Genomic DNA, 12,385 nt, shown 5'->3' on the forward strand with positions numbered 1-12,385 from the left:
TTGGTAGTTCCGTAGATGTCATTCCGTAGATCGTTCTTTATGATCTGAGAATGGAAGTGATGTAAGTTGGTGAACGATCGGGAAAGACTCCTCTGCCCGACAGGAGACTAGTGCTGATTTAGTAGTCCTTTTACTTCAGGGCAGTTGTCAACGCTGTTGCCATCTCAACAGGATGTATATTGTTTCATGCTACGCGACTTATACTTGAGAGCTGCCACTCAACTTATCGGGGCAATTATTGGGTTCGAATATCTGACATACAGAGGGATCCTGATTTATTGGCTGGATATTGCGGGCTACCAAATACGTCTCTAGGTGCTGTTGCCAAACAACAGAGCCATCTGAGTAGTGTGGTTGCGCGGGCTTTAAAAGGTTAAGGAATGCACTGAAATGGGTCATTAGTTGATGGGGATTGCATTTAAAATAATGCAATGTTTCATGACATCATAAGGGTGGTCACCTTCCGGTATACCGGAAGATTGATTTCACCTGATGTTGGGGTTGTCTCTCCTTCTATTGACTTTAGACCAGTGATTGCTTTTTCCTTGTCGGGGTTTGCATTAGGATTGATCCCATGCAGCCTGTCATTCCGCAATGGGGCTACTATGAAAAAAAATTAGATAGCTTGAGTAATTCAGCAAAGTGCTTGTACATGGACCCGCACAGTCATGTACAAAAAATGGCCACCTAAGTGCTTCATAGAAGGATTCAGGGGCGCGTGGTAGACCATCTCATGTCTACCCAGCGGATGATAAAGAGTCCGCCAGCACTTAGACATCTTGTCTGCCTATGTAAGCTTTGTAATCAAAATACAAATCGCTAAATATTAATTTTGACTGAAATCGGTCCATTATTTCCCGAATAGTGCTGTGGATATTCTAATTACGTTAAATATACTTGTATTTATCTAAAAATTCGCACAAAGCGAATTCGTTCAAATACCTTTTTTGAAGGTACCAGATATTTTCGGGAATCAAATTTTTAGTCATTCCATCGGAATATCTTTTAAATTAAACAAATTATAAACGAATTACACTCCCAAAAAACGTTTTTTCACCGTGTACTATATTAACGCTTCAAAAGTAAACAATGCGACAACATAAATTGTACGTGAAAGATTGATTATGCGAATGGAAATGGTATGTGAGCGAATGTTTGTCTATTTAACAAACTATTTAAAGTTTATTCACTTAATTAAATCAAACAAAATGAGAATTTTGTTTTTAAACAAATACACTGTATAGTAATTAATACATTTAGTTTGCACTTCCAGTTACTTACTACTATAAATAACAAATATCATATACATACGTAAATAAAAACATTTGTTTATACAAATGTATAAACCCGGTAGATTTCAAAATAGCAATTGATAATATTTTAACATTTAAAGTTAGAATGTCTGTTATTATTAGTTATATTTCTAATGATTGTTAATGCTGTATTTCACGATTAACATTTCTAATGAATGCCAATAACTCAATTCTCTACGCTTATAAAATTGCTTAAGATAAGCTAATAGTTTTAATTCAGTTTTGCCATAAACGTACTTTTAAAGAACGAATTGTACATTTTTTTTTTTTAATTTTATTCCTTGTTTTGGGAAGAGTTCATTAAAAACAAAAGGCCGATTAATGTTCATCTCTTTGTTCATATTTGAAATAAAATTACAATTTTAGATTTAAAATTGTATCAAATCGATCGAAATTGTATATGGGCAATTTCGTGTCCAGTGACCCAACTCAAAAAATCGATTTGGTAGTACTATTGGATAGTAGGACAGGCACAATTTTCAGGTCTATTGGTCAAGAACTGCCGGAGTTAGAGGGGATCAAAGTTGGAAAATTTGGTCATAAGGGGTTTTTTTCAAATGAGAGTAACTTTTCACCTATTTTTAAATTTTGATATGCCATTGAAAACGTCTCTCAAGAACCTTTCTTATGAAACAAAAATTTCATATCTATTCTTTGGAAGAAATATGAATAAAAATCATAAAAACCTTAAAAAAGGACCTTTTTATCCTTGATATAAATATTGATGCCGTTTGAGAGACGCCTCATTTTCCCCCAATACAAACGGGGCCAACCTTATATACATTTATGTATTTAAATACACACATACATATGTTATATATTTACATAAAACGTGTCAAAAATAGTTCTGATGGTGTTGTAGAAAACACAATATAAATTTGCCTTAAGCTAACTAGGTAGGTCCTGTTAATAGTGAAATAGTCAGGAGGGGGTAGGCAGTGAGTGGTCTATGAGGAAGGCTTTATGGTCATTATAAATTATAAGATCAAATCAATTAAACAAAAACACCCACAAAATAATTAGTCGACTTAAAATTGAATGTATTATTGTACAATTTAATAATTTATGACAATCGAATTATAACAATTAGACAAGACATTAAACAATTTGTTGTGACAGCTATAAAATATCTGTCGGTATGTTGGCTTTGTTATTAGTTATGCAACATGTGCGGATTATACAATTTTACAAAGCGCTTATCCCAAGAAAAATTCTTCTTGAATTTGGGTCTAGTTCTAACATTTGAAATTAATCGAACATGGTACTTTAACATGGTTATAACCACGGACGGATAAATATAGACTGTTATTAGTAGATATATTTTGATTTATATACTGGTATCACAGCTTTAATGGTATTTTTAAGTCGTTAAGGTTGCATAAAGAATAGTTGCATATTTGTATGATCGATATTCTCCTTTTTTTAATACTAGAAACTTCTGAACAACATGAAATATTTTGGAAAATTTCTATCTTCCTAGATGCTTTACTTTGGGTCTATACACAGAGGGAAAAAGAAATATATACGCCTGGTACCAAATTGACAACAAACTGTTTATAATTTTTAATACCATCCGTTGTCAAAGTATATACATACGTATGACAACAGTATATAATGTTGACAACATTGCAACAATTCGTTGTCGAAATCTAAATTTTATACACATCCTTTGTGTAAATGTTAACAAACGTGGTAAGCTCACTATTGACAAACAATCCGTTGTCATTTAGACAACGTTGCGTTCTCAACATTACATAGTGTTGTCGTACTTATGTATATACTTTGACAACGGTTGTTATTGAATATTATTCCCTGTGTAGTGACTATATAACATGGACTGAAAAAATCAATATAACCTCCTTCCTCTGCACATCTTTTCTATGATATTTATTTGTATTTAGAACGTACTATTTCATTTCTGAAATTTTACCACTAATGTTGGGTATACAAAATTCCATATAGTAAAATATTATAATTCAAATGCTTACAATTATATTTATAATTTACTACTAATTGAAAAATATCTCAACAGTTTAATGACCAGTTCAAGTATCAACCAATCCAAATACATTTTTTATTAATCATTTGTATCTTTTTCTACAAGAACTAACCGTTTTCCAGTTCCTCAATTAATCATCTAAAAAATAATATCAAAGAAAAAAAGCTTAAACATTTTGCAAAAAGCTTTAATCGTTTAAGATACAACCAAAGCTTTTTGTGTTCGACTAGTAAATTAAATTTCCTAAACACCACAATTTTCAACATTTTAGATTTGTTTAGCTCTTTGCGAGGTGCGCATCGTAAAACTCAAGCGCACGCGCTTTGTACGCGTTTTCAAAAAATTAAACAAAATTTTAAACGAAATTCAAAATCAAAATACAAATGTTGTGAAAACCATAAATATTGCGAAAATTAAGTTGTAAAAAAATTATTATTTCGTGTGATCTTTTTTTATTTGTTGGTGTTAAAACATAAAATTTTGTAAACTATTTTTTTATAGTACCAAAAAAAAAAAAATAAAAAATAAGTAAATATAAAAAATCTCACACAGTGGGCTAGTAAACGTGTGGTTTGTAAAAAAAATTACAACAATTTTTAAAATATTTTTAAGTAAAAAAAAAATTGTGGCAATAATCAAAGTGTTAATTTTGCAATAAGTTGAAAAAAAGTTTAAGAGTTTTTTAAGTGAAGAAAAATGTGAGTCAATGTTTAATTTTTTTCGTAATATTTTTTGTTAAATTTGTTTGCTTTAGCAAGGAGTGTTTAATAATGTATTGATATTTTGCATGAGGTTTTTTATTTATCTTGTTTTTAAAGTGAATACCTTAATCTTTACGTTTAGGTGTTCGTTTCTTTTTTTGCGGAAAAGAAAATCTTAAAGCCAGTAATGTTGTATAAAGTATAAAAAAAAATTAAACCGAAAACAAGTTTCTGGCTTTAATGTCAATTCAATTACGCCAACTGTAATTTTGCAATAAGCTAAATAAAATAATATAAATAATAAATTTAATTAATTTTTGAATTAATAAAAATGTGTATGCCGGGTAATTGGCAAAGACATTAATGGTAAAGAATAGGGTATAAGTCGTTAAGTGTATAAAAAATCTTTTGACCGTACTCAGTGTGGTCGATAGTAAGATATTTGGTTATAAATATTAAACTTTAATACTGGGTCCAGTAAAAAATTTAATAAATGCAGTTAATATAATGTTTGTTTGTTTGGACATTATAGACTGCTAAACGGCTGGACCGATTTGTATGGACATCTTTGACATCCACATAAACATATGGGGATAGTATGGATAGCTGTAGTGGGCGTGACACCTCCCAAATAAAGAAAATATTAAATTATTATATCTGAGAAAAAACAGTTAAAGTTCTCAAATTGTGTCGGAACCACTTTAGTGTCAATATGAGTTTTTATGAAAAAAATGGGCGAACTAGCAGTAGGAGGCGTGACACCTCCCATATGAATTATATAAATAAAGAAAATATTAAATTATTATATCTGAGAAAAAACAGTTAGAGTTCTCAAATTGTGTCGGAACTACTTTAGTGTCAACATGAGTATTTATGAAAAAAATGGGCGAACTAGCAATAGGAGGCGTGGCACCTCCCATATGAATTAAATACAAAAATTCGTTTATATTAGAGCTAGAACTTTCAAATTTTGCAGGAAGATCTCTAACGTCCATGTGAACATTCAAGAGGAAAATGGGCGGACTTTAATTAGGGGCTTGGAACCTGTCACATGAATTAAATAAAAGAAATCGTATATCTAAGAAACAATTAAAGCAAAAGTCATCAAATTTTGCACGAACGACTTTGACATCAATGTGAACATTTCTGTAATAATTTAGCGGACTAGGAAAAAGGGGAAGTGTCCATATTAATTAAATACAAAAATTCGTTTATTTGGAAAACTGTTAGAATAGAATCTTCAAATTTAGCACAAAGAACTCTAACTCTAATTTGAAAATTTGGAATTTTTGAATTAAATACAAAAATTCATATATCTAAGAAACTATTAAAGCGAAAATCCTCAAACTTTGATATCAATGTGAACATTTGTGTGGTAATTTAGCGGACTAGGAAAATGGGGGAGTAGAACCTCCCATATGAATTAAATACAAATTTCTTATAGCGGGAAACTATTAGAGCTAGAATCTTCAAATTTTGTACGAAGGGGGGCTTGAAATCTCTCAAACCTTATGCGCACTCTACAGGTCGCAGTTTTTATGATAATTTGATGAAATTTGGCACATACTTTTCTTTTGACCCAAGGAAGAAGCCTATTGAAAATGGTTATAATCGGTCCATTATTTCGTATAGCCCCCATACAACCGTACCCCCTGAGTGGGGCTTTTGAGCTCATAAATATGTAATGTTCTTGTATCACTTAAAAAATCGAAAAAAATTTAGTTTTTATAAGTCTTAATGATACTGCTGATTTTCGTAATGATTGGGCCTCATTTGACCCTGTCCCTTTCAAAAAATGACTTTATAGTTAAAATTCACTTATAACCAATAATTTCACGATGATATTCTGCATTAAAAACTGATGTACATATACGTAAATCCCTCTACCAAAATTAATAAGAATAGGGCTATATTAACCGCCTGTCCCCATATAATCCCCTTTTTTGTTGATAAATTGTTAAAATATTCCAGAATTGAGGTAAAAATTAAATTAAATAATTTATTTAAAAAAAATAATCAAAATTTGTAAGATAATCACTGGTGTAGGGTATCATATGTTCGGCCATGCCCAACTATAATTTCTTACTTGTTTTTAAAATTGCAAAACAAAATGTCGCTTTGAGTTCCTTCTAGACTATAGTAAGATACTGTGAAACAGTATCTAGTATTAATAGTACTAGATTTTGTTCGAGACTATAGTCTACACTATAGCCTAGACTATAGACTAGACTACTGCGGACTACAAAAAATTATAAATTATTTCATGAAAATTTATCCATCCGTTCAGGTGTTTATAGACTTTGAACAAAAATACAAACAAACTCTCACACACATTTCAAAGTATTGGGCCAAAAAAAATCATAAACTACATCACATTTTTGGACTTTTTTGTTCTATTTTTTCCCCTGGGAGTTAAGGTCTATTAAATTTTTTTCTGTTTTTTACAAAAAGTTCAAAGTAATTGTTTTAAAGTCATAAAAATATTATTTTTGGCAGCCATTTCAAAAAATGGTCCACAGTGCTAAGGACACACAACAATTTTATTAAGGATCGATTAAAAATTTACCACTCTTGCAGTATTACTCTCTCGAATTCTAATGAATTTATGTCATAATTGACCTATTGATGGAGGGTATATAGGATTCGGAATAGTCGAATATAGCACTTTTACTATATTGAGAAACTCTTATCAATATAATATTGTTCAATATAAACTATCTTTTTATACACTTATGTATATGTCATGTTCTCACGATACAATTATAAAAATATAAAAAAACGTTTGAAATGTTGAGCAACAAGGACTTTTTAAGTAAAATGTATATTTATAATACAATAACATTTAAGAAAAATCATCCATTCATTTTTATTTCTTTACTATTTAATTTCCCTCTACTGTTAACGATCGCACAACCTCATCACCTCATTCACTTAGGGGGGTATAGAAAACAATATTTTAATTATTGCCAGATTTGTGTATATTTTTATTATCAACGCTAATTTTAACTAAATAAATGATGTTGAAATATTTTAAACGAGTTTTCTAATATATGAGTTCTTTTCTATTTTTTTTCTTTAATACAGAAGAAGAAAAAATCAAAAATAATAACAATAATTGTTGAAAAAGATCTTTTAAAATCCGTTAGCTAATGAGTAGATTTTATTATAAGTTAATTACGTATGTATTTTAAATTTATTCTCGATTTTAGATAATCATCATAAAACCGGATAGAGAAATAAACATATAAAAATACTATATAGAACAAAAGAACAAATTGCTATAAAATGCAAATTTTAGCAAAACATAGTTTTGATTAAACAGAAAAACCAAATACAATAATATCTTTGAAATCTGTTTAGGGTTGTCAACCTTTGCCAATAATATACATATTGTTAACTGGATTTTAACTATATGAGCCTAAATTATTATGAAGAACAATTTCTAAAATAATTTTTTTAAATGTTATGTAAAACAAAGAAAAAAATTTCCTGTTTTTATAGCTTTGAAATCTGTTCCTTAATCATCAAAAAATTTATATAGAAACACAAATTATAATAACAATAATTCAAAATAAACATAAAGGGGTGTTAGATCTAAACCAGCTAAACCATTAATCAAGTGACTCAAAAAAAACCAAATCAACTAAAAATTTTAACAAAAAATAATATTTTTTTTGGTACATAATGAATGCGGACATTGATTTAAAGTTTAAACAAAAACGTTTTTGGGAAAAAGTAAACAAAAGCTAACAAAAAAAGCAAACAATTAATATGAGCAAAAATAGTACTGCACCCAGTTGTAAAAAAAACTATCTATGTATAAAACCAGGTAACAGTGAGATCAAAATGGGTTACAGAAAAAAACTAGATATCAATTGAGTCTGTTAATATACAAACCACTCTCAAACTATGTGAACTGATCTGGGGAGAGATAAATAATTAAAAATTAAAATCTCTTTGGATGTAAGTTTGGTTTTACGCTTAATATCGCGTTTTGACCAAATTTGTTTATAAACATAAACTGGGCTTTAGTTTCATACTCACACGCAAGACAGTGGGATAGTAGTGAGAGTAAAATTTCAAAACAAAATTTTATTTATTTTCTTTATATTATCGAAACAATTTTAATAAGAAACAAGTAGGAAAGGCCATGTCCGACTAGGCCGTATGATACCCTATACATTGAGTGTATTTTAAAATGATTTATTTTTCAACTTTAATGATATTTAAGGAATTTATTGATGAAAAATTAAATTTCTAAAAGAAGCTTTATATGGGAGTTAGGATCAAATATGGATAGATCCTCAATAAATTGGGAGGAAAAGCTATAATCTATATACATATACATATAACAATTTATGTGTGTTTGTTTGTTTGAACTTTATAGACAGCTCAACGGCTGAACCGATTTTTCTGAAATTTTCACAGTGTCTTCCTGTATGTCTAGAAGAAACTATATGCTACTTTTTACTTCAAAATTTCAAGTGGTTGACATGCCACTCCCACATTCTAAATAAGTATCAGACACTGCAAGAGTTGGAGTCCTCAAATTTTGTATGGACAACTTTGACATCCATAAGAATATTTTTTGATAAAATGGGCGGAATGGCTATAGTGGGCGTGGCACCTTCCATATAAAGAAAATCTTACATCAATATTAGCTGAGAAAATATAACAGATAGAGTCTTCAAATTTTGTTCGAACCACTTTAGTGTCAATATGATTATTTATATAAATTGGCGGACTACCAATGGAGGGGGCGTTGCTCCTCCCATACGAATAAAATATACAATATATCTGGGAAACTAATAGAGCTAGCTTCTTAAAATTTTGTATGAAGAACTTTAATATTCATCTGAACATTTTGTGGAAAAAGGGGGTGCTTGGAATCGCCCCATATGAATTAAATAGACAAATTCGTATATTTGAAAAACTATTAGAGCTAAAATCCTCAATCCTTTGCAAGAACAACTTTAACATCCAGGCGTTGTTGTTTGTCTGGGAAACTAACTAATAGATCAAAAATCTTAAAATTATGCACGAAGAAATTTAACATTTATTTGAAAATTTTGGGGAAAAGTAGACTAGCAAAGCGGACTAGCAAATTGGAACCACCCATATGAATTAAATAGAAACATATCTAAGAAACTATTAGAGCTAGAAAATTTTACCTGAAAAACTTTGACATTTATGTGAACATTTAGAAAAAAATGGGCGGACTTTCAATGAGACCTTGGCATCTTCCATACGGTACAAAAGTACCGTAATTAACACAATCCGTTGTCAAAAGTGAGATTACAACGTTTGTTGACATTTAGACAATGGATGTGTATAAAATTCAAGTAACACTAAGTTATCATTTTAACAACCACCGTTGTAAAGAAGGCATTCTGTCATTGCGATTACGCTTTGTGTCATTTCATCAATGCATCATGCATTGATCAGGGTAAAGATTCATTATAAAACAATAAAAAAAATGTCGAAAATTCGAAGATTTGTCCAAACCTTTTTGTACAACCTCTTTAATCGAAAGCTTTTCAGAAAAGTTTCTATTAAAATTCCTGGAAAAGTTGTAAAATATTTTTAATACAAATATGTATATAGGCAATTTCATGTCAAGTGACCCAACTCAAAAAATCGATTTTTACGAAATTTGCACCAATGTCAATACTATTGGATAGTAGGTCAGACACAATTTTCAGCTCTATCGGTCTAGAACTGCCGGACTAAGAGGGGGTAAAGTTGGAAATTTTGGTCATACACGGTTTTATTCAAATGAGTCTAACTTTTCACCTATTGTTCCTAGTAAAAATTGTCCAAAAGAGTTCAGATAGCTACTAATCCATCGTTTCCAAAAATTAAAAAAAAAAATTGTTTTTTTTTAAATGGGCCCTTTTTTTGCTTAAAAGAAAGCAATTTCCCTTAAGGACTTTATAGCCCCATGATGGTATGCGAGTGGGATATCTCTCAAAAAAAATATTTTTTAACTCACGAATGATTTTTTTTTTCAATATTTGGCACTTAATTTTCCCCAATTTTTTCAAAATACACGTTTTTGTTGCATTTTTTACTCAAAAGAAAGCTTAGACCATTTCCTTTAAGAGCTTTGTGATTACTTAAGCATTCATTAACATAAAGTTTTCATAAGAAACTTAACTGTCTATGTATTTGGCAGAACTAGTTCTGTGACTAGTTCTTTGGGGTAGAAACTAATTATAGTACGGGGTGTAAATTGATAACTTATTAGTGATTCTGAGGTTAAAGTGATTAGTGATTCTGAGGTTAAGAAATATTCTATTTTCCTCAAGGCACTAGACGTTTATACTTAAATCGAATTTCAAAATTTTTCTTCTTAGTTCCACTGTTCTGTATCTTTACATTTTTGCAAAATTCCCTGTAATTTGAAGAGAGTAAATGCGTTTATGATGCAATAAAAAATACCTGTTGAAAATGAAAGCTTTTATTTTTTGTTTGTTCAGCATTAGTTAAAGTCGAATGTAAAAAATTGTTTCTTGGTTTTTGTTGTAAAAAAATATGTAATTACAAAATCAACAACTACATAAATACCGTTAAATGTTTATGTGCAATTTTGTTTAGCTGTTCTCTAAGTAAAATTTAATTTCTCAAACTAACAAAACACAGTCGTCAGTTGCATTTGAACGATTTACAAAAACGGTTATGAAAAAAAGTGTAAGAAAGAAAAAAACACGTTAAATACTAAATGAGATTTTGTGTAAATAAAACGAAGTAAAAAATATTTCAATAACAAGCGATATTTTGTATTAATAATTTTTTAAAATGATGGTAAAAATAATTGGAGCATAAATGGTTAAAATTCATCAGTACTATAAACAGCAATAAATAAGTAATTTTAATTATTTTAATGAAAAGAATGATAATAAAAGTTAAGGCTTAAGTAACAAGATGATGAAGTGATAAATTAATTAAAATAAGAAAAAGGAAAAGAAATATGTATGTAGCGAAATACTAAAAGAAATCTTTTGCTTTTAAAACAGTTATAAGTGCACATTGAGAGTTGTTGATTATTGCATTTATTTGAATTAATTGAAATTGTAGTAATTCATATAAAAAAATTCTTAGCTTTTAAAGCAAACACTTGTAAAACAAAAACTATTGAAATATATACATATTTACGTAAGTAAGTGTTTCAATTATTCGCAATGAATCATTATCATCATTACATTTTTGGCAAATAAATTTAATTAATAGTAGATTTTCAAGTTTATGGTTCAATGATTTTTGGCTTTGGTTTTGTGTGAGTATTGCTAAAGAATATCCGTTAGATGTTTAATTTGTTCAAATAGATTTGTATGCGCTGAATGCGATATGTATGGTTCGCCTTTAAATCAACGAAAGTGTAAAATACCACAATCAAATCATCATTACAACTTACTTTTATTGTGCAGCTACAAATCAAAGCATATTTACTATAACATTGTAAATAAACTATATATGTAGTATTTCTTTATTGTATTACTTTCAAGGTAAAAGATGTATATATTTTATAGCTAACTACTTACTTATTTTGAAATTACTTAAGCTTACAAAATTTATTTTGAAATTAATTGTTTAACCATCTATTTATTACTCTATAATGCTTGTTATTGCCCTATGAACATTTAATATTTATTTATACTTATAAAACATTCACCCCAAATAATCGATCGTCCATTACAAAATCATACGTAAAATATTAAGATTTCAAAATGTTTGGCAAAAAAAAATTAAAATGTATTAGATATGCATCATAGGGTTTCTGTTTTGAAAATGATAATATGTATATAATTGATATTTTTCGGAACTACAATAATTAAGTTCTTATACATTATGTTAATTGCTAAGAAAAACTCCTAAGGAAATTTTCGTTGCAGTATTTTAACTTATAAATAAATTAGATAAATTATTATTCTTGACAAGGGAGAAGTGGGAAGGGTCTAGCTCTAGCACTATATGTATTAGAAGATATGTAATAGAATTTTAAATTTCGCAGGAAGTCGAGCTTATGTTTTTAATTTGGACTTCGTTCGCCCACCAGGGGCATAGTTAGAGGTTTATGTTCCGATCCCTAACAAATTTTTACCCAACCTACTCCAGTTTTTTTTTTTTGAACGGGTCCAAATATTTTTCATATCAAACTAGCTATACCCTGTGTCCTTCGCTACCTTAGAAACAATATTAATAAAAAAAAACCCTTTAGGATTTTTTCATATTTACATTTTACGGGAAAACCCACTCCCATTTCTCTAATCGGCAAACGGTGGCTTAAAAATTTATTTCATCGACCAAAAGACAAATGTGTTACTAACATTGAATTCTATAATTAAAATAAAAGTTTTAATTATAGAAACAAA

At 29.3% G+C, this 12,385-nt stretch overlaps 1 protein-coding gene across 2 annotated transcripts in view; it reads left to right on the forward strand.

The window, feature by feature from the left end:
* Positions 1 to 3,576: 3,576 nt before the first annotated feature.
* Positions 3,577 to 12,385, forward strand: part of LOC119608761 — a 54,943-nt gene continuing 46,134 nt past the window's right edge. Inside the window, exon 1 of one of the 2 annotated variants that reach the window (XM_037963323.1) lies at positions 3,577 to 4,010. The gene's annotated coding sequence lies outside the window, so the exon portion shown is untranslated. Of the gene's footprint in view, positions 4,011 to 10,682; positions 10,879 to 12,385 lie in introns of those variants that run through there. The other variant, XM_037963326.1, reaches the window with a different exon arrangement.

Source organism: Lucilia sericata, unplaced genomic scaffold (genome assembly GCF_015586225.1).
Source record: "Lucilia sericata isolate MDLA Ls3-8-SP2 unplaced genomic scaffold, ASM1558622v1 Contig000022F_arrow, whole genome shotgun sequence".
In the NCBI taxonomy this organism is placed as follows: Eukaryota; Metazoa; Arthropoda; class Insecta; order Diptera; family Calliphoridae; genus Lucilia; species Lucilia sericata.